This window comes from Pinus tabuliformis, chromosome 5_2, assembly GCF_031772625.1.
Source record: "Pinus tabuliformis cultivar Carrire ecotype Pingquan chromosome 5_2, CPIR1, whole genome shotgun sequence".
Classification (NCBI taxonomy): domain Eukaryota; kingdom Viridiplantae; phylum Streptophyta; class Pinopsida; order Pinales; family Pinaceae; genus Pinus; species Pinus tabuliformis.
This window is the reverse complement of record NC_142306.1, coordinates 199,689,078-199,712,885: the sequence shown is the minus strand read 5'-3', so window position 1 is coordinate 199,712,885 and position 23,808 is coordinate 199,689,078.

Here is a 23,808-nt window from a genome sequence, read left to right as displayed (position 1 = left end):
GCTGGGGTTGTCGCTAACAGATCTAGAGGCAGAGTTTGCAACCTCTGTTCTCTGAGTCTGTTGAATTCAACTAACCCTTCATCTTTGTATTCCATTATGGCCACCGATCTAACTTGATACATTGATTCAGTTGAGGAGAACAGGTCATCAAACTTATCCTCTTTATGGTCAAACTTTGTCAATTTGGCCTATTCAAGTGCATTACAGGCGACTTTGTTGGGATCAAATCGCCTATTAGGGAGAGTTGCTAAAGTTAATGACTTCATCTTTGTAGCTTCTTTCTCTGCATGTTTGAAATCATGCAAAGTGTAGACACCACATCTCAGAGGAAAAGAGGGCCAGACCTGCTTCTTATTTTTCTTTAGAGTTTGTGTAACTCCTTCGGAAATAATCTGATAGGCTATCTCCCTTGCCAGCAGTTTATCAGGTATGTACAAAGGAAGGACATGAGGTTCGGCTTGGCTGCCGAAAATTCTTATATAAGTAAATTTTTCCTCTCCGAACCATCTTCCTATTGATGTCAAATCAATCCCTGCTTGGTAAGAAATTTTGGGAGCAGGTTTATTAAAAATAGAGTAATGAATGGGTAACATGAAGCCATTGTAGACTTGGTATAAATGGTGGTTATAGGAAGTTTTCCACAATTTCTGATGGTATATGTGAATAGGCATGGGGTCTTGTGTAGTCCACCTCCAGCCGAGCACGGGAAATTCAGAATTAAAACACAGGGTATCTAGTATATAAGCACTGTAGTAGAATGGGGGAATAAGCCTTTCGGTGACGCGGGTTTTAGTTCTAAAATCAAGAACTGTTGTTGCTAGCTTATCTGACAGTATAGTTGCCCAATCCATTATTTCACTATTACACGCCGCTTCCATCAAGGGAACCATTTCTATAGTGAAATTAGCGGAATCGTGCAACCCCCACAATCTACACATCATTATCCCAGCATAACAATAAGGAGAACATAGGGAATCAACAGAATACTTACCGGAAGTTTCATGCTTGTGTTTCGCCAGATTTTGCCTCCAATCCCGAATGGGTTCAGATTCAGTTTCGTTCTCACTTTGGAATTTCTCCAGAAATGCCTTGTTGTACTTCTTCTCTGGCTCAGGCAAATGATACATTTGCCTCAAATCATTAGCCTGAAATGAACCGAAGATTCTCCCATCTCTGGTGCAGAAGGTTCTGTCTGTGATTGGGATTTCCTCAATTGCCCACCTTACTACATCCGTATATGGGAAAATTTGTTCCCGAGCTGCTATCCGATGAAGGAAAGAGTCGGCTAAGTCCTTTAAAGTACCATCAGGTTTTCGATTGGTATCCGCTGTGGCTTGTACTGCTGTCACCTTTGGTTCTTCGGCCTCAATCAAACTATAGGTACTTTGCCAAGTAGTTTTGCCGAGTCCTGAACATGCAGTATCAGATATCAATCCTTTCTTTTTAGTTCTTGGATCAGTGACGACTTGTCTTGTGGCTGGTGAAGTGTAAGCGATTGCAGTTTTCTTAGACTTCTTCCCCATTCTGCTTGAATCTATTACTTCGGAAGAATTCTGCACAGGAGTGAAAATAAGCGTAACATAGAGAATTGGTAGCGAAAACCAAATACGAGCGAGATATATTGATCAATGCATGATGAAGGATTAACTTAAAGTGGCCGCAGATATAATCTGTGAAAAGATTTTTAAGCATACTATTTCATTAAATGGCCGTTAAAACCTGCCAATCCTTTAAATGCCCATCATATCATTTATTGGCCGAATGATTTGTTTAAGCGTGCCTTGGATGTTTTGGTGGTTGACCGCAGGTGAATCATTGTTGGGGAGATAAGGCCTTTAATATGAATTAATCGTAATATCCCTGCTTTAACAATTTTTTAAGTTTGCGCTTTTGGCTTTATCGCAATCGGGTGTCGGGGGAAAACTTAAATCTTTATATTAGTTCCTTTTAGAATCCCCCATCGTCGATAGCGATATCGCATCGCATCGGGAGTATTAACTGGGGCACTTTAAAAAGCATGCATGGTATATCCCCGATCGTCGATAGCGATATCGCATCGCATCAGGGCGAAAGGGACTTTATCGCATCGCATCGGGCGAAAGGCACTTTTGTTATAGGAAATAATGATTGCCGATATCTGATAGCCTATTGCATGTTATCGCGTCGGAGCAAACCAATGGGTCTTTAAGTTATGCCTCCTTTGTCATTGCGATATGCAATCTTGCGATCGCTTTATCGCAATGATAAAAGATTAATCATTTATATTATAAGACCAAATAATTGGTTTGTCAAAAAGGTTTTTGTAATGTTTTCATTTTGTTTTCGGACCTTTTTGAATAATACAAAGTTGATACTGATTAAAATAAAAAGGGACCCATTTCATATTATAGTTTTGTGAATAAAAATGATATGAAATGGGGGGTTGTTGTAGAGCACAACAATTGGCGATTCGCTGGAAGAAACAGTTATCTCTGAAAAGTACGGAAATACTTAAACTTTTTCAAAATAGAGTTCTCATCAAAGGGGAAAATTCTAATATAACTAGGTATATATGCATTCCGAGTAAAATGAAACTATCTTTGCTAATTTCCTCTCTTGTTTAAAATTAGATACATTCTATGTTTTAAATTAGCCTCTATTGGTTGATAGTGATAAAACATAAAACCTTTCCAAATCAGCTTTTAGAATTGACTCCTTTGTCATAGGTAGGGCCTCTGCTGCCAGCAAACGTTCATAGTTTCGACAGAGATACCTTTTAACCAAGCTATTGTCCATTGTCCCGCTCATTTCAGAGTATGATTAACAGAATGAATTCAAAACATGCTTTTCATATTTTGCGTTTCTTTTCTACTTTTCTATTATTTTGTAAGATAAAAAGCCATTGTCCTGGTTTGGTGACCAGCGGAGTGACAATGCCATTCACTGGTAGTAATTTAACCGAACAAGCTGGCTCGTGATGAGACCCCTTGTCTTATAATTCTAAGCCATTACCCTGTTTTGGTATGCAATATTGGTAATGTCGGTTAAACTATTTCCCTATGATCATGGTAAGCAAGCTTGTAATAAGACCTCTTATCTTTTAGATCAAATACTTTAGAATTACACTCTGAGTAATCATAAGCTTTGGTGAGTGGGATGGACAATCTTCTCCTTAAGAGTAAATGGATGACAAGGTAAGAGTTAAAGATGTTGAAGTTGGATTAGTTTCTATTTTGATATTGATAACCCTTTTTGTAACCAATTTGAAAACATAAAATGATTTACAATATTTCTAAACTTTGAGAAGCGTTGACAAAAATTGAAGTGTGGTTTCAGAATGCAATTACACCTAATTTCCTAGAAATTATCCCTTCCATTTAAGACTTCTATTATTTTAAAAGTAAATATCAACCCTACTTGTTTTGAGCAACTTTCAAGTACGACAAAGGTCAATGGAAGATATCTCACAACTTTATTTTCTAATGATCCTACAAACTACAACATTCTAAAAAAAGGAGAAGGGGTTACCTTCTCAATTGAAGAATTTCTTTAAGATAAGGCCATTAACAGGGAGAGAATCTCTCAAACCTAATAAATCTTGTAATATGAAGGTCGAATGGCCTATCTTCTCATAGATCTGAAATGGCCCAAGCCACATCTTTTGGAACTTGGTGTGTTTTCCCTTGTCCTCATGGGCTTTGTCCCATTTCAGAACTAAATCACTGACTTGAAATTGTTTTGAACCGGATGAGACTGAATCAAAGGATGACTTGATGATTTGCTGATGTTTTGCATGAATAACCTTGGCTTTTTCTCTCTCCTCTTCTAATTTTAAAATTTGGTCATGTCTAAGTTGAAGAGAAGAAGAAGGGCTTTCCTCAATAAATAGAACTAGGGCTAGAGAAGGAGGGACAAGATTTGTTGGTAGCACTACTTCTTTTCCATACACAAGGTTGAATGGAGAAGAACCTATGGAAGCCTTTTGCGTTATCCTATCAACCCATAGTGCGAATATTAAGGATTTGTGCCACTTTTTATGATTCTGTTCGATAGTTCGCTTAATAATTTTAATCAAATTTTTATTTGTAGACTCTGCTAAACCATTACCCTGGGGATAGTAATTAGCAGAATATTTTAATTTAAATCCTCTTTTAATAGCGAAATCAATCATAGCATTGCCTGAGAAATAAGATGCATTATAAAAAACAAGAGCATTTGGGACACCAAACCTGGTAATGATGAATTGATCTATGAATTCAATAATTGCCTCAGAATTTGTTGTCTTCAAAGGGATTGCTTCAACCCACTTAGTAAAATAATCAGTAGCGGTAAGGATATACTTATGTTTTTTGGAAGAATGTGGAGTAATTTCTCCAATGATATCCAATCCCTATTGCTCAAATGGTTGTTCAATGTTGACTGGTTGCAAAGGGAAAGCTGGTTTTCTTTGTCTTCCACTAGAATTTTGACAATTTCGGCATTTCCTTACATATTCATGAACATCTCTAAACAGAGTGGGCCAATAATATCCAACATGAATGATTTTTTGGGCTGTTGTATCAGCTCCAAAATGTCCTCCTGTTGGTCCATCATGTAATTCCTGCAAAACCTTTTGTGCTTCAGGTTTTTCTAGGCATCTTAATAAGATTGAATCATAATTTTGCCTAAAAAGCACATCATCAATAATTGTGAAATTTTTTGCTTTTAATCTAATGGCCCTTTTGTTTTTGTAAGACAGGTTAGGAGGTGCATATCCATTTTTCAAATAAAAGATTAAGTCAGCATATTGTGATTCAGAATCAGTAATACTTATCTGGTTGATTTCTTCGGTTTGATCTGTATCACCTGATTCTGGAATGTTGGATGCTCTTGCCAATAACCTGCAAAAACCTTGGCCTCTAACAATCTTTGCTAGTTTAATTTCTAAATCATATTCTTGAAGTGTTGTAACCCAGTTTACCCTTTTTTCACCTAGTTCTCTTTGGATTAATAGTTGCTTTACTGCAGGGAAAGGAACTATAACTTTTGTATGAGCTTTTAAAAGGAAGGGTTTGTAATGTTTGACAGCTTAATATACAGCAAAGGCTTGTTTTTCTACTTCGAAGTAATTCAATTTAGCACCCTGAAGATTTGAACTATAGAATGAAATGGGTGCTTCCGAATTGTGATTGTTAATCTGTGTGAGTACTGCTACATAAGACAAATCGGATGCGATATTATACAATGTGAAATGATTAGAAAAATTAGGGGTATTTAAGGTGGGGGCATTAATTATTGATTGTTTGATTAAATCAAATGCTTCCTTTTCTACTGATCCCCACTTAAATACTGAATTTTTCTTAATCATAGTTTGAAGTGGCAAAATGATTTGAGAAAAGTCTAGAACGAATCTTTTGACAAAATTGATTTCGCCTAAAAATGACTGCATGGATTTTTTATTATGAGGGAAAGGGATTTCAGAGATTTCTTTGATCCTATCGGGATCAATATAAATGCCATCTTTAGAAACAATAAAGCCTAAGAGCTTTCCTTGGTTAAGAGCGAAGAAGGATTTTTTAGGGTTAAGTGAAATACCATACCTTTTGCAGCGTTGTAAGATTTGATTTAAATCATGCAAATGATTGGACTTCTCTTTTGAAAATACAGTAATATCGTCTAAGTAGACGACTACTGTTTTTTTAATCAACCCTTTAAAAGCTATATCCATCGCTCTTTGGAATGTGGCTCTTGCATTAATAAGTCCGAAAGGCATTTTCTGATACGCATATGTTCCCCATTTTGTTCTGAATGTGGTTTTGAGTTGGTCATTAGGATGGACCAAAACTTGGTTATATCCTGAAAAACCGTCGAGAAAGGACATTAACTCAGAGCCTGCCACTGATTGGAGTATCTGCTCCATAGTAGGTAATGGGAAATTATCTTTTAGGCTCGCCTTGTTCAAATTTCTGAAATCTATACAAATCCTGATGTCGCCATTTTTCTTTCTGACTGGCACCATATTGGAGACCCATTTTGAGTGCCAAACGGGAAAAATAATCTTTGCTTTCAAGAGTTTATTAAGTTCAGATTTTATTTGACTCTCTAAGTTCGGATGTATTTTTCTCAACTTCTGCTGAATTTGTTTTTGATCGGGAAGCATTGGGATGGTATGTTGGATGATGGATGTATCATATGTCTTTAAATCATCATATTTCCAAGCAAAAACATGTTTATTTTTCCGTAACAGTCTAATGAATGCTTCCTTCTCTTCCACAGAAAGTCCTAATCCTAAATTAATGTTTTGAGGAGTTTGCTCAGTGCCAAGGTTTATCAATTCAAACCTTAAGGTAGAACTTTGGAGCTTTGTATTGGTCACAGGTTTAAACCTATCTTTAATATCATAAAGATCCTCAAGCTTCACCACAGGATTTGGGATTGAATTCTCCTCGTGTTTATCTCTCATTTGAAGGTCATGCTCATTTTCCTCAATGATTTGATCATCATAGGACTTTTCGGAAGTTAAAAACTGTAAAATGTCTTCATCGTGGTTGAATACTCTCCAATTAGTGACATTGTCAGGAATTGATGGCCTAAAAAGTAATTCTACTGAAAATCTATCAGGGCTATAGTCTTCAGAAGGTAGGAGCTTGGAAGCAACATTGGCTAGCAGGTCGGCTGCCGAGTTTTGAGACCTGGGAATGGAAGAAATATTGAATGCCAAAAAGTGGGAGGTGAGTTCCTGTACCAGTGACTGATAATGTTTGAGATGGCTAGAAAGACAATGAATTATATTCCTTACCTGTTTAATAATAATTTCAGAATCTCCAAACACTTTCAAATATTGGACCTTGAGGCTAATAGCTTTATATAGTCCTTGGAATAAGGCTTCATACTCTGCTGTATTATTCGTGCATTCAAACTCTAACCTACAGGACAACATTGTTTTTTCTCCCTGCGGACTAATCAAAATACATCCTACTCCTGAGCCCTCACTAGACTTGGACCCATCGAAATATAATGACCAAAATAAAGAAGTATTAACAATTTTATTTACAGTTTCCTCAGTATCATTAAAACATCTTGACCTATCTGTTTGTGAATAATTTTCGATCTGAGATGTAGAATGGTTTACTGAGAAAGGAGATGGTTGGGCAGCGAAGTTGCCAAAGAATGACTCTGATGAATAATTCCCCAAAATGTTGTTATTAAATGCTATTGGTTGGTTTTCTTGTTCAAATTCCGTAACTGTATGGGTCATATGCTTTTCCTGATCGATTTTTATTTGATTTGGCTTACCCTTATAGGGAAGCCACATATGGGACCAATCGGTAGAAATATACCCATGTAGGTTTTGAGAGCAATCCCTACTCAAGATCAAACCATAAAATTCAGGTATATCGACGATCAAGATATCAATTCTTTGTACTACTCTAGGATCAGCAGATAGCCTGATAGTTACGGAGTTGATTTCTCCCAAAACCTGTACTTTAGTCCTGTCCAACTGCACAATATGAATAGCAATCTTTTGGGGTTCAATGTTCAGTTTGGAACAAACTGAAGCTGGCATTATGTTAGAGAATGCCCCTGAGTCAATCAAACATTTGTGAAGGTTTCTATTGTAGATCTCATAGGTTAGAAGGAAAGGTCGAGTATGAGAATTTGATCTATCTCCTATCAGTACTGCATCAGTAGCTTCAACCATACCAAAAGGTGGTTGACCTGTATCATTTGCAGCTTTAGCACTAGGAAGGGGTGAAGTAGGAACAACATTTAATTCTTTGAGAAGAAATTTTTGCTGATGTTTCAATTTACTAAGTTCAAACATGGTAATGTTTGCCTTAGTCTTTTTCATGTCATCAACAATATTATAATCCATTGAATCAGACACTACGAATGTCTTAGATGTTGATGGGATTGTTGAGGTTGAAGGTTGGTTTTGTGGAATTGTTACAGGTGACTTCTTCGGGGGTACCTTTTCCTTTGTTGTAGCAGCACCTGCACTTCTTTTCTTCGAAGTTGTCTGAACAGGTTCGGAGGTATCTTCACTCCTGGTAGTGATAGGAAATGTTTCTTCTTCATTTTCTGTATCGGAGTTAGGCAATATAAAATCCCACATTCCATGACATTCAACAACTTCCTCTTCTTCATCAGTTGGTGAAGCTGTTTCTTCTTCTCCTTCTTCAAGATCTGAATCTGCATTAGATATAACATTCGGTGGTTTTGATTCAGTTTTCTTGTAATTCCTAAAGGGTCTTTTGGTTGAGGTTTCAGCTACCTTTTTTTTTATTTCAACCATTTCATTTGACATAGTCTTGAGGACCTTTGGAAGACCTTCCATGTCATATGGATCTTTAGGGGTTTTCTTCTTTGAATCATCTTTAAAAGAAACTTTTTTGGTTTTTCTATCTTCAAGAGCAGCTTTCTTCTCTAGAGCATTAATACGTTTCTCCACAGCAAGTGCTTCTTTCATGTTTTCAGCTAAAGTTGGTTTTCCAGCCCTGTCTACAAAAATAGCTATATTGGCAGGTAGGGAAATTATATACCACTCGCTTCAGATTTGCTCACTTGGTTTGGAGGCCGTTGGGATTTTATTCAAGAGTTTATTGAATCGTGCATTGAATTCTTTAATTGGTTCCCTATGCTCTATCCTAAGATTGGAGAGATCATTTATTAGTGTAGCCAAAGACTATCATCACCATACTTAGTAAGAAACTGTTCTTGGCAAGTCATCCAACTGGTAATGGAACCAGAAGGTAAAGAAAAATACCAGGATCCTGTTGATCCTTGCAAAGTATAAGGGAAAAGCCTAACGACAACATCTTGCTCCGTTACTCCCTTCAAATTAACTGCCAACATTTAGTTATTAATATGTTCCTCAGCTTGTGTTCCATCATCTGGATTAAACTTGGGTAGCCATTTCTCAGGTGCATCAGGTAATGCATGCAATGGAGCAGGCATATTGACTGCACCAGGCCTTGTCCATGGATCTGCCATTGTAACTGCAGTATTGGATGATATTATTGTTGAACTTCCAGAAGTCTGGAAAGGAGTTGATATTAAGGATTGCGCAGTTTGGGATGTTGCAGTTGCTAATCCCTGATGAACAACAATGTGTGATGAGGGAGTGGATGGTTGACTTCGCACGGGGGAAGGTGAGATGGAGGATGTGGATGAAATTTCTTCATTGTCAGATCCTTCAGTGTTTTTCTTCGCCTTTTTCCTTTTGGGTAAAGGGAACTCAGTAGGTTCAATACCGAGCTTTCCACTCTGAAGTCTGGTGAGAGGGTGAGGTAAATTAAAATGCGAAGTCGCACTGCTTTCAGATACTTCAGATTTCTGTGGTGAAATCGAGAAGCTCTGAAGTTTGTGGATAAGAGACTGGACCTCAGGGGATTCAAGACTTAGTTGTTCTGGAGTATGATGGGTTTGAGTAGTGGTAGTTGATTCCTCTTGTTCTTGTTTGGATACTGGAGAACCAACATGCAATTGGGAAGTACAAGGTGATGCAAAGGGAGAATTACTCTTAGAATGGTCTGTAGATTTGGGTTTGCTTCCCATTCACAGTTGATGGCCCTCCTTCTAGCACCAAAAATGTTGATTCCCCAAAAATCGTTGTATCAACATTGGGGGATAACCACCCAGTCCGGACCTTAATACAACTCCTTTTCCGTTTGGAATGGTGTCTCCGACTGGGGATAATGGGACCAGTTTCCCAGTAATGAATAAAAGGGATGGATGAATGATTGATTGTCTAATCTAATGATAGGTGAATAACTTAATCTATCAGCAAAATAAAATAACTACTACTAATCCCGGGAACTATTGTACTTTGAAGTGTAGCGCTTGATGATCTATGTCTATTGACAGGCATATAGATGACTCCATCTAATAGACATGGACATTTATTCACTCAAGGATTACTTTGCTTAAATAGTTAAACAATGTGATTAACGCAATATTGCTACACTTATCATTTATATCATCGATACATATATGATCAAAAGAAAAGCATGCCATAAACATCCAATAGTGGAGGGAATAAAGAAATGATGTTAAAACACATACATATATTCGATAATAGCAAAGGCGATCAAATGACAATTCATATAAAAAGAATGAATTCAGACATAGATAATAGTACCATATGAGCTGCGAGTCACTCCCAATATCAATCGCTATTTGAGATTCTTCTTCCGACTCAGAAATACTTTCAAACAAAGACAATAGTGCACAATCGCATAAAATCTTCCTTGTCAAAATCAGAATAATTGGTCCAGTTTTATAAAAGGATATGCCTGAAGTATAGTAGTGCAACTTCAGGCTTTTAAGTCAAGTACAAAACTTTACGACCCTTTCCAAATACAATGAAAGGGTCTATAAATACTGAATTAAGCTAACTATCTATGAAACTGGAATCCTACTTAATTGGTATCAAACGATCTTGAATATCTCCTTCTCAGCAATCTGGCAGTCGGCGACATGAATCATCATGTAGGCTGTTTTCTTTAAACCTGAGCTGACATATCGCAAGCATTGGCTCCACTTCGGGTGGTCTGTTGAGGCGAGAGTTGAGTTGGCCGGCATAGGTGGCATCCTGAATATCGGGAATAATATACCTGATTGCATCTGTAAGGCATTTGAGCGCGACTCTCTGGCTGTGTGGTTTTACTAAGAAGAACCAATAGGCGTCCCATGTTAAACTTTTAATTCCTGCTATTAATCTCCCATTTTTCTCTAGATCCGGATAACATGACTGCTCCAATGTTTTTGCCGTTGTCAATTTACCTAGAGTACATTGGGAAATCATGTTAGACAAGTAGAGAGTATTATTAACCAATTCAACCAAATTACTTGTGGTTGATTTGCATCTTGAAACTGCTCTCTCTGCTTTCATTAATTGGGACTGCCATTCTGTAAATAATATTTCCTTATGTGATTCTAAAATCTTTGGTAAATTAGCCGCCTATCCCTAATCGGTATCTTGCCACTCAAGAAAATCAGTTAATGTTTCATCAGCTTGATCCAAATCTATTCTAGCTTTTTCTGATTTTTTACTTATTGATGTCGTCAAATCGCATAATGGTTCCGCCTGGGCGATTTGTTGACATAAAAGCTTGATCTGTGTTATTAATGCCTTATTTATCTATAATGCTTCTGATTTGAATTTGGCTATCTGTGGAAGATTCTTTGTCTTCTCAAGCTAGGCTGATAGTTGAGCAATCTGCTCATCTTTTAACTTCAGCATTTGTTCATTTGCCGCCTTCAGTTGTGCCAATGCCTCAGACAACTCTTTCTGCTTCTGGACTACACTGTGATCAATCCTCTGTTTCTCTTCTTGCAATTGTTGAGTTAATTGATTATTTATTTGCCGTTGTGTTAACAATTGCCGTTCTGCCTGCTCTGCCTTCTGTTGTACTTTTGATAGTTGTGTTTGCAATGAAAAGATCTCCTGGTCTTTTGTTTTTAATAGAAGACTCACCTCTGATGCCTTATCTATTGTTGCTGCCGAATAGGCTCCAGCATATTGTGATAGTTTTGTTAGGTCGTCAGAGGGGTCAAAATCCTCCTTCCAAACCACATTGCCCGTCACCGTTTGTTCTGGGAATAGGGAAGGTTGATCAGTTCTTCTCCTCTTCCTCTGTCATTTTACCACAACTTTGTGTCTTGGGCTATAGAAGACATCCAAGGGAGGAATTTCTTCTATCTACAAAATAATTTGATCAGAGGTATCCTTTGGGATTATCTCTACTTCTTTTGAACTGGGTAGGTCGCTGGTTCCACTTGGAACCTGTTTTGAAGTGGTCTCCTGTGTATCTGTTGCTTTTGAAGTTTCGGTGTCCTTTGAGCACTCAAGATTACTGATAATTGAATCGAATTGCTGCCATTCCTGGAGCAATTTGGGATCAATTTGAGTATCTACATTTACCTCTATGCTGCTCTGTTCCTGCTCTTTAGTCTGGGTTTCCTCTTGCACTTTCTCCTGTTCTTTTGTTGTAACCGGAGGTTCCTTAGTATGTCGCTGTTCAGGCTCGCTTGATTCTGTTGCTGGGGTTGTCGCTAACAGATCTAGAGGCAGAGTTTGCAACCTCTGTTCTCTGAGTCTGTTGAATTCAACTAACCCTTCATCTTTGTATTCCATTATGGCCAGCGATCTAACTTGATACATTGATTCAGTTGAGGATAACAGGTCATCAAACTTATCCTCTTTATGGTCAAACTTTGTCAATTTGGCCTATTCAAGTGCATTATGGGTGACTTTGTTGGGATCAAATCGCCTATTAGGGAGAGTTGCTAAAGTTAATGACTTCATCTTTGTAGCTTCTTTCTCTGCATGTTTGAAATCATGCAAAGTGTAGACACCACATCTCAGAGGAAAAGAGGGCCAGACCTGCTTTTTATTTTTCTTTAGAGTTTGTGTAACTCCTTCGGAAATAATCTGATAGGCTATCTCCCTTGCCAGCAGTTTATCAGGTATGTACAAAGGAAGGACATGAGGTTCGGCTTGGCTTCCAAAAATTCTTATATAAGTAAATTTTTCCTCTCCGAACCATCTTCCTATTGATGTCAAATCAATCCCTGCTTGGTAAGAAATTTTGGGAGTAGGTTTATTAAAAATAGAGTAATGAATGGGTAACATGAAGCCATTGCAGACTTGGTATAAATGGTGCTTATAGGAAGTTTTCCACAATTTCTGATGGTATATGTGAATAGGCATGGGGTCTTGTGCAGTCCACCTCCAGCTGAGCACAGGAAATTCAAAATTAAAACACAGGGTATCTAGTACATAAGCACTGTAGTAGAATGGGGGAATAAGCCTTTCGGTGACGCGGGTTTTAGTTCTAAAATCAAGAACTGCTGTTGCTAGCTTATCTGACAGTATAGTTGCCCAATCCATTATTTCACTATTACACGCCGCTTCCATCAAGGGAACCATTTCTATAGTGAAATTAGCGGAAACGTGCAACCCCCACAATCTACACATCATTATCCCAGCATAACAATAAGGAGAACATAGGGAATCAACAGAATACTTACCGGAAGTTTCATGCTTGTGTTTCGCTGGATTTTGCCTCCAATCCTGAATGGGTTCGGATTCAGTTTCGTTCTCACTTCGGAATTTCTCCAGAAATGCCTTGTTTTACTTCTTCTCTGGCTCAGGAAAATGATACATTTGCCTCAAATCATTAGCCTGAAATGAACCAAAGATTCTCCCATCTCTGGTGGAGAAGGTTCTGTCTGTGATTGGGATTTCCTCAATTGCCCACCTTACTACATCCGTATATGGGAGAATTTCTTCCTGAGCTGCTATCCGATGAAGGAAAGAGTCGGCTAAGTCCTTTAAAGTACCATCGGATTTTCGATTGGTATCCGCTGTGGCTTGTACTGCTGTCACCTTTGGTTCTTTGGCCTCAATCAAATTATAGGTACTTTGCCAAGTAGTTTTGCCAAGTCCTGAACATGTAGTATCAGATATCAATCCTTTCTTTTTAGTTCCTGGATCAGCCACGACTTGTCCTGTGGCTGGTGAAGCGGAAGCGATTGCAGTTTTCTTAGACTTCTTCCCCATTCTGCTTGAATCTATTACTTCGGAAGAATTCTGCACAGGAGTGAAAATAAGCGTAACACAGAGAATTGGTAGCGAAAACCAAATACGAGCGAGATATATTGATCAATGCATGATGAAGGATTAACTTAAAGTGGCCGTAGATACAATATGTGAAAATATTTTTAAGCTTACTGTTTCATTAAATGGCCGTTAAAACCTGCCAATCCTTTAAATGCCCATCATATCATTTATCGGCCGAATGATTTGTTTAAGCGTGCCTTGGATGTTATGGCGGTTGAGCGCAGGTGAATCACTGTTTGGGAGATAAGGCCTTTAATACGAATTAATCGTAATATCCCTGCTTTAACAATTTTTGAAGTTTGCACTTTTGGCTTTATCGCAAACGGGCGTCGGGGAAAACTTAAATCTTTATATTAGTTCCTTTTAGAATCCCCGATTGCCGATAGTGATATTGCATCGCATTGGGAGTATTAACTGGGGCACTTTAAAAAGCATGCATGGTATATCCCCAATCGCCGATAGCGATATCGCATTGCATCAAGGCGAAAGGGACTTTATCACATCGCATCGGGGTGAAAGGCACTTTTGTTATGGGAACTTATGATTGCCGATATCCGATAGCCTATTGCATGTTATCGCGTCGGAGCAAACCAATGGGTCTTTAAGTTATGCCTCCTTTGTCATTGCGATATGTGATCTTGCGATCGCTTTATCGCAATGATAAAAGATTAATCATTTATATTATAAGACCAAATAATTGGTTTGTCAAAAAGGTTTTTGTAATGTTTTCATTTTGCTTTCGGACCTTTTTGAATAATACAAAGTTGATATTGATTAAAATAAAAAGGGACCCATTTCATATTATAGTTTTGTGAATAAAAATGATATGAAATGGGGGGTTGTTGTAGAGCACAACACTATCTAGGATGGTGATTTCGATCGATATGTGGTCCCTCTTGATATCTTTAAGATGTTATCCTCGTAAGGAGACTTTCTAATATGATTTCCTATCAAATAAATGCAACCAAAAATAATATGAAAATAACTTAAAGAAATATAATATATCTCAAACAGGAGAGGGAAGAATCCCAATCTCAACTAAGAGTGAAGTAAATGAACCAGGTTTAAATCTAAGATTAATATGAACTAGAAAGTAATTGTAATATCTCATATGAATTGTAGAAATTCAAGCACATTTTCATATATAGTTATCTCACAAATAGTTACTAGAGACTTTCAATACATATAGTTAGATTCAAGCAACAACAATTGAATTCAAGATATGAAAATATTTGTTTATTACAAAAATAGTTCATGTAATACAACAAAAATAAAGCAAAGACAAGTATGTAATCTAACTGCTAAATAGTTATCAATGGATACATATAGCTCTACTTGAATCTAGTATTAAATTTTAATCTAACTGTGACCAACAATATAAAGAAAACTTTACATTAGTTTTAATAAGCATCAATTAACATGAAATTAACAACATTGCTAAAATTATACAATAAACTCTTATCTAGAACAGTGAATAAACCAAAATTGAATGTTATATTTATTCATCACCAAACATAAACAAGAGTCCTCATACTGATTATGAAATGAATATTTTCCCTAATGTGGTCCTACAAACTTCTAATTTCCCTGAAAGGAACTCTTATATAAGAACATAAAATCTATCATACTATCAAAAAATTGGAACCCTTTTTCATTCTGCATATCTTCTCTTTATAATCCTCTCATTCAATCTTCCTCACATAAAAAAAAATTCTCCACCCTCTTTGAAGATTCATTTTTTCCACTTAAGGGTTGGGAGATCAATTTTTTTCAACTTTGGAATTCTCATTAACCAATCTTAAAACTCCAACTAGTAATTTCCCTCAAAAATATCTACAAATTTTTTACAAAATTTTCATAAAACATATATTAAAATTAAAAGTAAACGTCATATCTAAAAGCATTAGAAACTGATCATTCTAAAAGCATCTTGATAATTTCCAAAATCCGAGACCAGATAATTTTTTGTTGTTGCATTCTTGCATTGTTGCGATGAGTTCCCATTAGCAAATTTGTTTTGTTGTCTAACGTTTTCATAAAAATTCACATAGTGGTTTGTCACAATCCTGTAGCCCTTTTGTCTACTGAATTTTTGGATTTTTTAGTTCACATATTTGGTCAAATAAATATTCCTATGGTGTTCTCCTCAATTTTAAATTTCCAATGAGCTCTCTCGAGTTTGATTTCCTGTCATAGATCTCAAGATATTTCTTATTGAAGTTAAGACTCAACAACCGTCCATCTAATTCGTGAAGCAATTGTGAAAAAATATTAATACCATACAGGCTCGGTGAAAAAATATTGAAGTATTTATATTGTTTTATGGTATTATAATGGTTTGTGTGAGTAATGTAGAAATTGTGGTAAGGGGTGTGAGTGTATATATTAAACATAATTCATATTTCAATATACATAGAGCTAAGACTTGGTTAAATGAATTAAATTAAAAAGTAGATTGAGCCATAGCTCCATGTGTAGGTGAGCCATCGTGCCAATTTATGTTGTGCCAGGGATTATAAAAGGTGCAAGACATGAGACCATCGTGCCAACCTATGGCACCAGGGATTATAAAAGGTGCAAGACATGAGACCATCGTGCCAACTTATGTTGTGCCAGGGATTATGGTAGGTGCAAGACATGAGACCATTGTGCCAACTTATGTTGTGCCAGGGATTATGCCAACCTATGGCACCAAGGATTATAAAAGGTGCAAGACATGGGACCATCGTGCCAACTTATGTTGTGCCAGGGATTATAAAAGGTGCAAGACATGAGAAATTGTTGTTGCTGAGCCATCGTGCCAACCTATGTTGTGCCAGGGATTATAAAAGGTGCAAGACATGAGACCATCGTGCCAACCTATGGCACCAGGGATTATAAAAGGTGCAAGACATGAGACCATCGTGCCAACTTATGTTGTGCTAGGGATTATAAAAGGTGCAAGACATGAGAAATTGTTGTTGCTGCCAATTATCGTCTCCTACTACCACGCCCTTCTTCAAAGATGCAAGACATGAGACCATCGTGCCAACCTATGTTGTGCCAAGGATTATAAAAGGTGCAAAACATGAGAAATTGTTGTTGCTGCCAATTATCGTCTCCTACTACCACACCCTTCTTCAAAGAAGAAATCTAAGACTTGGTTAAATGAATTAAATTAAAAAGTAAATCTAAGACTCGGTTAAATGAATTAAATTAAAAAGTAGATTGATCCATAGCTGTAGTAGGTGAGCGATGTGTAGGTTAGGTGAGCCATCGCACCAGGGATTATAAATCAATCATGGTGAGAAACAAGGTTTCTCAATGGTTTGAAAAATTTATGTTTTATAGGAATCCATATCAATAAAATGTTAGGTGGTAGCTACTCTAAGTAAAAAAGGCAAAAGGAAAATAAAATGCTAGGGAAGAAGAAAAGAAAAGAAAGGCTTTGTTTCATGTTCTTATAAATGCACAGGCTGCTAGTGTAAATGTGCCACAAACAAATGTCAAATGTGTTTTCATGTGCAGAGGAGTAAAATCGTTACTCTAAGGTTTATATATCAATTATTTGATATTAATCCTATCCCTACGTATAAAATCCCAAATCATTATCCCCCACTGCTCACATTTCCCTCCACCTTCATATCCCTAAGTTTTAACACCCATATTATATCCCACATTCCTCAACATTGCATTAAATCAATTCCCGACCCCACCAAATAGTTCCATCATGTCATGATTTAACTCCCCACCATATCACACTCCATCTCCGCCCATCTTCCCACATTCGATGGCTCACATCATATTTTGACTCCCCCTCTCCATCTAAGCTTTACCTTTGGGGGGCGGGGTTCGAAATGCGTGGTATACTAAACCACACCTACCCCTATGTGTCAGCTCCACAGCCTTTCGGCCCCCCTCGAGTGAAACCACTAACCACTCTCCCCCCTCCGAAAACCTGATTTCCTTGCTCCTAATACTGCTCTCATACCTATTGTGCTCATGCCATTCACCTTTCGCCACCTCATCCATCCATTAACTCCATTAAATCACATTCATTCCCTCCAAAATGAACCCATTAAGAATTCAATTAGCTTAGCCATTAATTCAACGGACTTGAGCCACCTTCAATGGAAAACCAAATTTGTTATATAAAACTCCTTCCCTTTTGAGAACAGGTTATTGAATTATTGCATTGTCACTATTAATTGATTTGTTACAGGTTGTTGGACTCTACCCCGACATCTTAAACCACCAGCAACACTCTCTGTTTGATCATTTTCAGCCTGTTACCTCTGCTTTTTCTCCTAAAGTTTGACTTCTCTCTGTATTTCCACCTACCAATCCATTTTCACTCCTATTCTTAGCCATAGCCAAGATGCCTCCAAAGGACAAAGACTGGAGGAAATTATCAATGCTCTGATTTTTCCTCCCATAGATCTCCACCAAGTCCCTATGGTTGACAGAGACTACAAAATCCATGAGACACTCTGTGAACTTGACCTCTTCGAGATGTATTGTTGGCTCAAGGAAAAATACATTGACAAGTCTAATGACATCTAGCTATGGGAGTCAAATTTGCCTCACTACATCTTTCCCTGTACCCACAACACCCCGGATTTTATTAGAAAATGTCATGCATCCTATTTGCCAAGCCAAAGAGCCATAGTCACCCCCATTGGAGAAATTCTATTTACCATAACTCCTCAGTCCATTTATTAGATGATAAAAGCCCCCTCAGTAGAGAATGCTACCCCATTTTCCTATGAAGCATTAGTTGAACTATACCAGAAACTAGACTTTTCCAAGAGAGCCCAAACTCTTGAGTTGTTTTTGACACAAGATGCTTCATTACCAAAGAAAAATCCTCCTTGTCCCTCCTCCATTTTCCCTGAGAGAGCCAAGCATATTATTACAATTGTTTCCTACCTCCTTGGCTACTACTCTGATCAATGGGTAGATGAGGCCATTATAGGATTTTTGTCCATCTTCTCTATTGATTCTAAACCCTCCATTGTGTTTAATTTCAACCAATTTCTTGTGGAATTAGTTCATCAAGATATCAAATTTCCCACTGAAGAGGTATTCAATTATGCCTCTGTATTAGTCTGCATGTTCCTATACTTTCAGGGGCACAATATCAACCTATCTTTGCAAAAGATGGATGAGAAGGGAAACTAGCAGCCAATCATCTTTTGGACTACTCTGGTCATGAACGAGCAGAAAGAGTACACTTATAAATAGTTTACAAAGATGTTTTTTCACCCAACAATAGGTCTCCTAAGAAGCAGCATAGAACCGAGGATCAATGAAGAAATCAGAAGGGTGTTGCGGCTATCAGAACGAGTTCAGACAGGAGACTGGTACATCTATGAAAATTATACAGAAATAAGAATATTTGGATGTTAACTCTGTTGGGTCCCTATAATACTAGTGATTACCCCATTACTATTGTAGTTATACCCTTATTTATATTGTTGTGCCCCTATTGGATCCCTATAATACTAGTGATTACCCCATTACTATTGTAGTTATACCCTTATTTATATTGTTGTGCCCCTATTACCCCCATATTATTATTTCTGTGCCCCATAGAATCTCTCTATTGTTATTTTTGTGGCTTTATATTATTATTGTTAGGTCGGCTGGATTATATTGTGACTCCATAGACTCCTATATATAGAAAGGAGGTTTTGTCATTTGTATCATCCAAGAATTGTTCATTTATGTAATGTAAAGGAGGTTGCCCCCTCGAAGAGGCTGAATTCTAAGGCGTGGATCTCTCTTTTCTATCTTTTTGTGAGCTGGTTTCATAACATTTGGTATCAGAGCTTTGGATTCTAGGGTTTCGCTGCTCCAAACAATTCATCGTGGCATTTTCGCTATAACTTTTTTCTGTGACGTTACAGAAGTCGCAAAAAAACCCATTTGAGAAGAATTGGTGCTGAACCTTGGGTCCGAATTTCAGAGCTTTTCGCACGATATTTTCGGAGATATGATCTGAGGAAGTTGGCCTTTTTGCAGACTCCTGAATTACATTCAAAACAGGTGACCTGGGAAAAATCGTCATAACTCTCTCTCTGAGGATCGGATTGAAATTTCGTAAAAAGGTACAGAAAGAGGACGGACTATAGTTTCTTGTATGTGTGTTTCAGATTCAAAGGTTGAAACAGTGACTCGTGGTACATCGTACAAGTTCGCTCTACTGAACCGGTCTAAAAGCAAGTCACTGTGGGAGATTTCACATAAATCTTCCTTGGAGAATCCAATTTGGCTCAGACTTGTGGCATTGGAAAGAGGACGCAGAAGGCTACTACAGGTAGCAATTTCAGAACTGGATGATCTGAAATTACAGAGATACATCAGATTCAATATCAGGCTTCTATAAAGTGAAAAAAGGTGTGTAGTTTTTTTTTTTAATTTTTGTGTAAGCTTGGTTTAACGGAATTCAAAGGGCATAGTAAAGCATTATTATCGGTAACTGATGCCCCGAGGAAAGAAAATGCAAACACCTAGTAAGGAACCTGAAAGCTCTAGCATGACTCATGAAGAAGAAGAAGAAATGCTACATGATATATCAAAATTACAAGAACAAGTGCAACAAATGTCACGCTCACAAAAGCTAACAGAAGCTAAGATAAGTGGCGTGGAATCTAAGATAAAGGGCATGGAAGCTAAGATGGATGATTCGAAGACAGATTTGAAGACAGACATGGCAGATTTGAAGACAGATATGGAAGAATTGAAGAAGTTGCTACAAGAAAGGGCCACTAATGGTGAAAAGGTAGTAAAGGAAACTCATGATGAGAACAAAAGAAATGTTAATCATGATACCATAGACGCTAATGTTGGATTGAAGACTCACCATGTTCCAAAAATCGATATGAGGAAGTTTGATGGCAAGGATCCCGCCACATGGATATTACAGATGGAGCAATTCTTCGATCTCAATAATGTGCAAAACACACAAAAGGTACGTATGGCAACTTTATATTTGGAACCAAATCAGTTTGTATGGTATCAATGGCTTTGTTCTCGTAAACAATTTATCACTTGGGCAATTTTTACGGAAGAATTGATAGCACATTATGAGGATACAAAAAGCAACACTTTTTTTAGCCAATTGATAAGTCTCAAACAAAAGGGTTCAATAATGGAGCACATTGAGGAGTTCCAAAAATTGAACATAAGGGTAAAAGATATTCCAGAGGAGCATAGGATTGATGTGTTCATAGGGTCTTTAAAGGATAATATCCAACATGATGTGCGCCTTTGGGAACTTGATTCATTAGAGAAGGCATTCAGGTTAGCAAGAAAAATGGAAAGCAAAATTATGGCAACTAGGAAGCATACCATTCACAACTATAAAGACGGAAGTGTTGTTGCCCATAGTCTTCCACAACCTACAAGGTTGACACCACAACAATTGGAAGAAAAAAGAGCAAAAGGGCTTTGTTACAATTGTGATAGCAAATACACAAAAGGTCATAAGTGTGCTGAGAAGAAATTATTCTACATAGATTGTGAAGAGGAAGAAGAAAAGGAGCAAGAAAGGTCAAAAGAAGAGGATATATTCCAGGAACAAAGCCTAGATGAAGAACAAATAAATCCGACCATATCTTGTAATGCATTGGCGGGAATTACCACTCCTCAAACCATCAAGATAGAAGGACAAATCAAGAAGAAAAAGGTAATAGTGTTGATTGATTCAGGAAGCACCCACAATTTTATTCATTGTAGGGTAGCAAAAGAATTGAATTGCTTCCTATATCCAGCACCAGAGTGTCAAGTGATGATTGCAAATGGAGGAACAATAAATTGTTCTGGAAAGTGCCATAATATCAAGCTATCCATGGGAGAATATGTATTGACTAGCCCAATGCTTTCCATTCCAATGGGAGGTGCTGATGTTGTACTAGGAGTCCAATGGCTACAATCCTTGGGTACAATAGCTTTTAATTTTCAAGAACTTTTCATGAAATTTTCTGTGGAAGGAAAGGAAGTTGAATTAAGGGGTATTGCAGGGAAACCAGGAAAGATAATCAGCTCTAATGGCATGACAAAGCTTCTAAAAAAGGAGCAAAGAGGTGTAATTGCACAATTATGTTCGCTAGATGTTTCCACATTGGAATCATCTATTTCTCCAGATCTCCAAAAAGTCCTGGACAATCATTCCAAGGTATTTGAGACTCCCAAAGGTCTCCCACCTATGCGTGATCATGATCATGCTATTCATCTGATTCCAGGAAGTGTTCCTCCAAACATCAGGCCGTACAGATATCCATATGTCCAAAAAAGTGAAATTGAACGTATGGTTGCAGAAATGCTAGAGGCTGGTATAATTCAACCGAGTCAAAGTTCTTTCTCAGCTCCAGTAGTATTGGTGCACAAGAAGGATGGATCATGGCGCATGTGTCCAGATTATAGGGAGCTCAACAAGCTCACTATTAAAGATAAGTTCCCCATTCCTGTCATTGATGAATTACTGGATGAATTGCATGGATCAATTTACTTCACCAAGTTGGATCTTCGTTCGGGATATCATCAAATCAGAATGAAGATTGAAGACATTCCGAAAACGACATTTAGAACTCATGAGGGTCATTATGAATTTTTGGTCATGCCTTTTGGCCTTACCAATGCACCTTCAACATTTCAAGGTTTGATGAATTCAATTTTCAAACCATTCCTTAGAAAATTTGTGTTAGTATTTTTTGATGATATACTAATCTACAACAAGTCTTGGAAGGATCATGTTGAACATGTTGACAAGGTGCTACAACTATTGGAGGAGAAACAATTATATGCAAAAAGATCCAAATGTTTCTTTGGAGTCCAGGAGGTGGAATATTTGGGTCATATTGTATCTCATGAAGGAGTTAAGGTAGACCCTAGCAAAATTAAAGCCATTAAGGAATGGAAAATCCCCACATCCATAAAGCATCTGCGAGGATTTCTTGGGTTGACAGGGTATTATCGCAAGTTTGTTAAGAATTATGGGAGAATAGCAGCACCTCTAACAACATTATTGAAGAAAGATTCATTTTCATGGACTCCAAGCAACAAAGGCCTTTAACATCTTAAAGAGGCAATGTGCCAAGCACCGGTCTTAGCTACACCGGACTTCACAAAAACCTTTATTGTGGAATGTGATGCTTCAGGAAATGGAATTGGTGCTGTTCTAATGCAAGATGAAAGACCCATTGCTTTTGAAAGTCGTCCAATCAAGGGAAAGTTTTTAAGCAAAGCTATTTATGAGAAGGAAATGTTGGCAATACTCCATGCACTTAAGAAATGGCGACCCTACCTAATGGGAAGACACTTCAAGGTAAAAACGGATCATGATAGCCTTAAATACTTTTTAGAACAAAGATTATCCTCTGAAGAGCAACAAAAGTGGGTCACAAAGATGTTGGGTTATGACTTTGAAATCATCTACAAAAAAGGGAAGCAAAATGTGGTGGCAGATGCACTCTCAAGAAAGGATGAGGATGTGGAAGCATTGTTGTGTGCCATTTCTATTATCCAACCAGATTGGATAAATGAAGCAAAGGAGGAATGGAAGAATGACGAAGAAGTGTGGGCACTTATTCGAAAGCTACAACAAGATTCCAGTACTTCTGATACATTTAGCTGGCAAAATGATTCGTTATGGTACAAAGATCGCTTATACCTCTGTAAGAATTCCCAGCTAAAACAAAAGATTCTTATGGAATTGCACACTTCTCCCTTAGGAGGGCACTCAGGATTTTTAAAAACTTACCACAGGGTTAAGAAGGAATTTTTTTGGGATGGCCTTAAATCAGATATTCAAAAGTTTGTGGCGGAATGTTTGGTTTGCCAACAAAATAAAGTTGAAACAATTAAGACACCGGTCTATTACAACCTTTATCCATTCCAAGCCAACGTTGGGAGGAGGTTTCAATGGATTTTATCACAGGTTTACCCAAGTCTGAGGGAAAGAGTGTCATCATGGTGGTAGTTGACAGACTTACCAAGTATGCACACTTTTGTGCATTATCACATCCATTTAAAGCCAGTACAGTTTCTACTGCATTTATGGAAACAGTTCAAAAGCTACATGGAAACCCAAAGATTATTGTAAGTGACAGAGATCCCATTTTCACTGGAAATTTTTGGACAGAATTATTTTCTTGTCTTGGTACTCAGTTAGCTCATAGCTCATCTTATCATCCTCAATCTGATGGGCAAACTGAGATAGTAAACAAATGTTTGGAAGGATA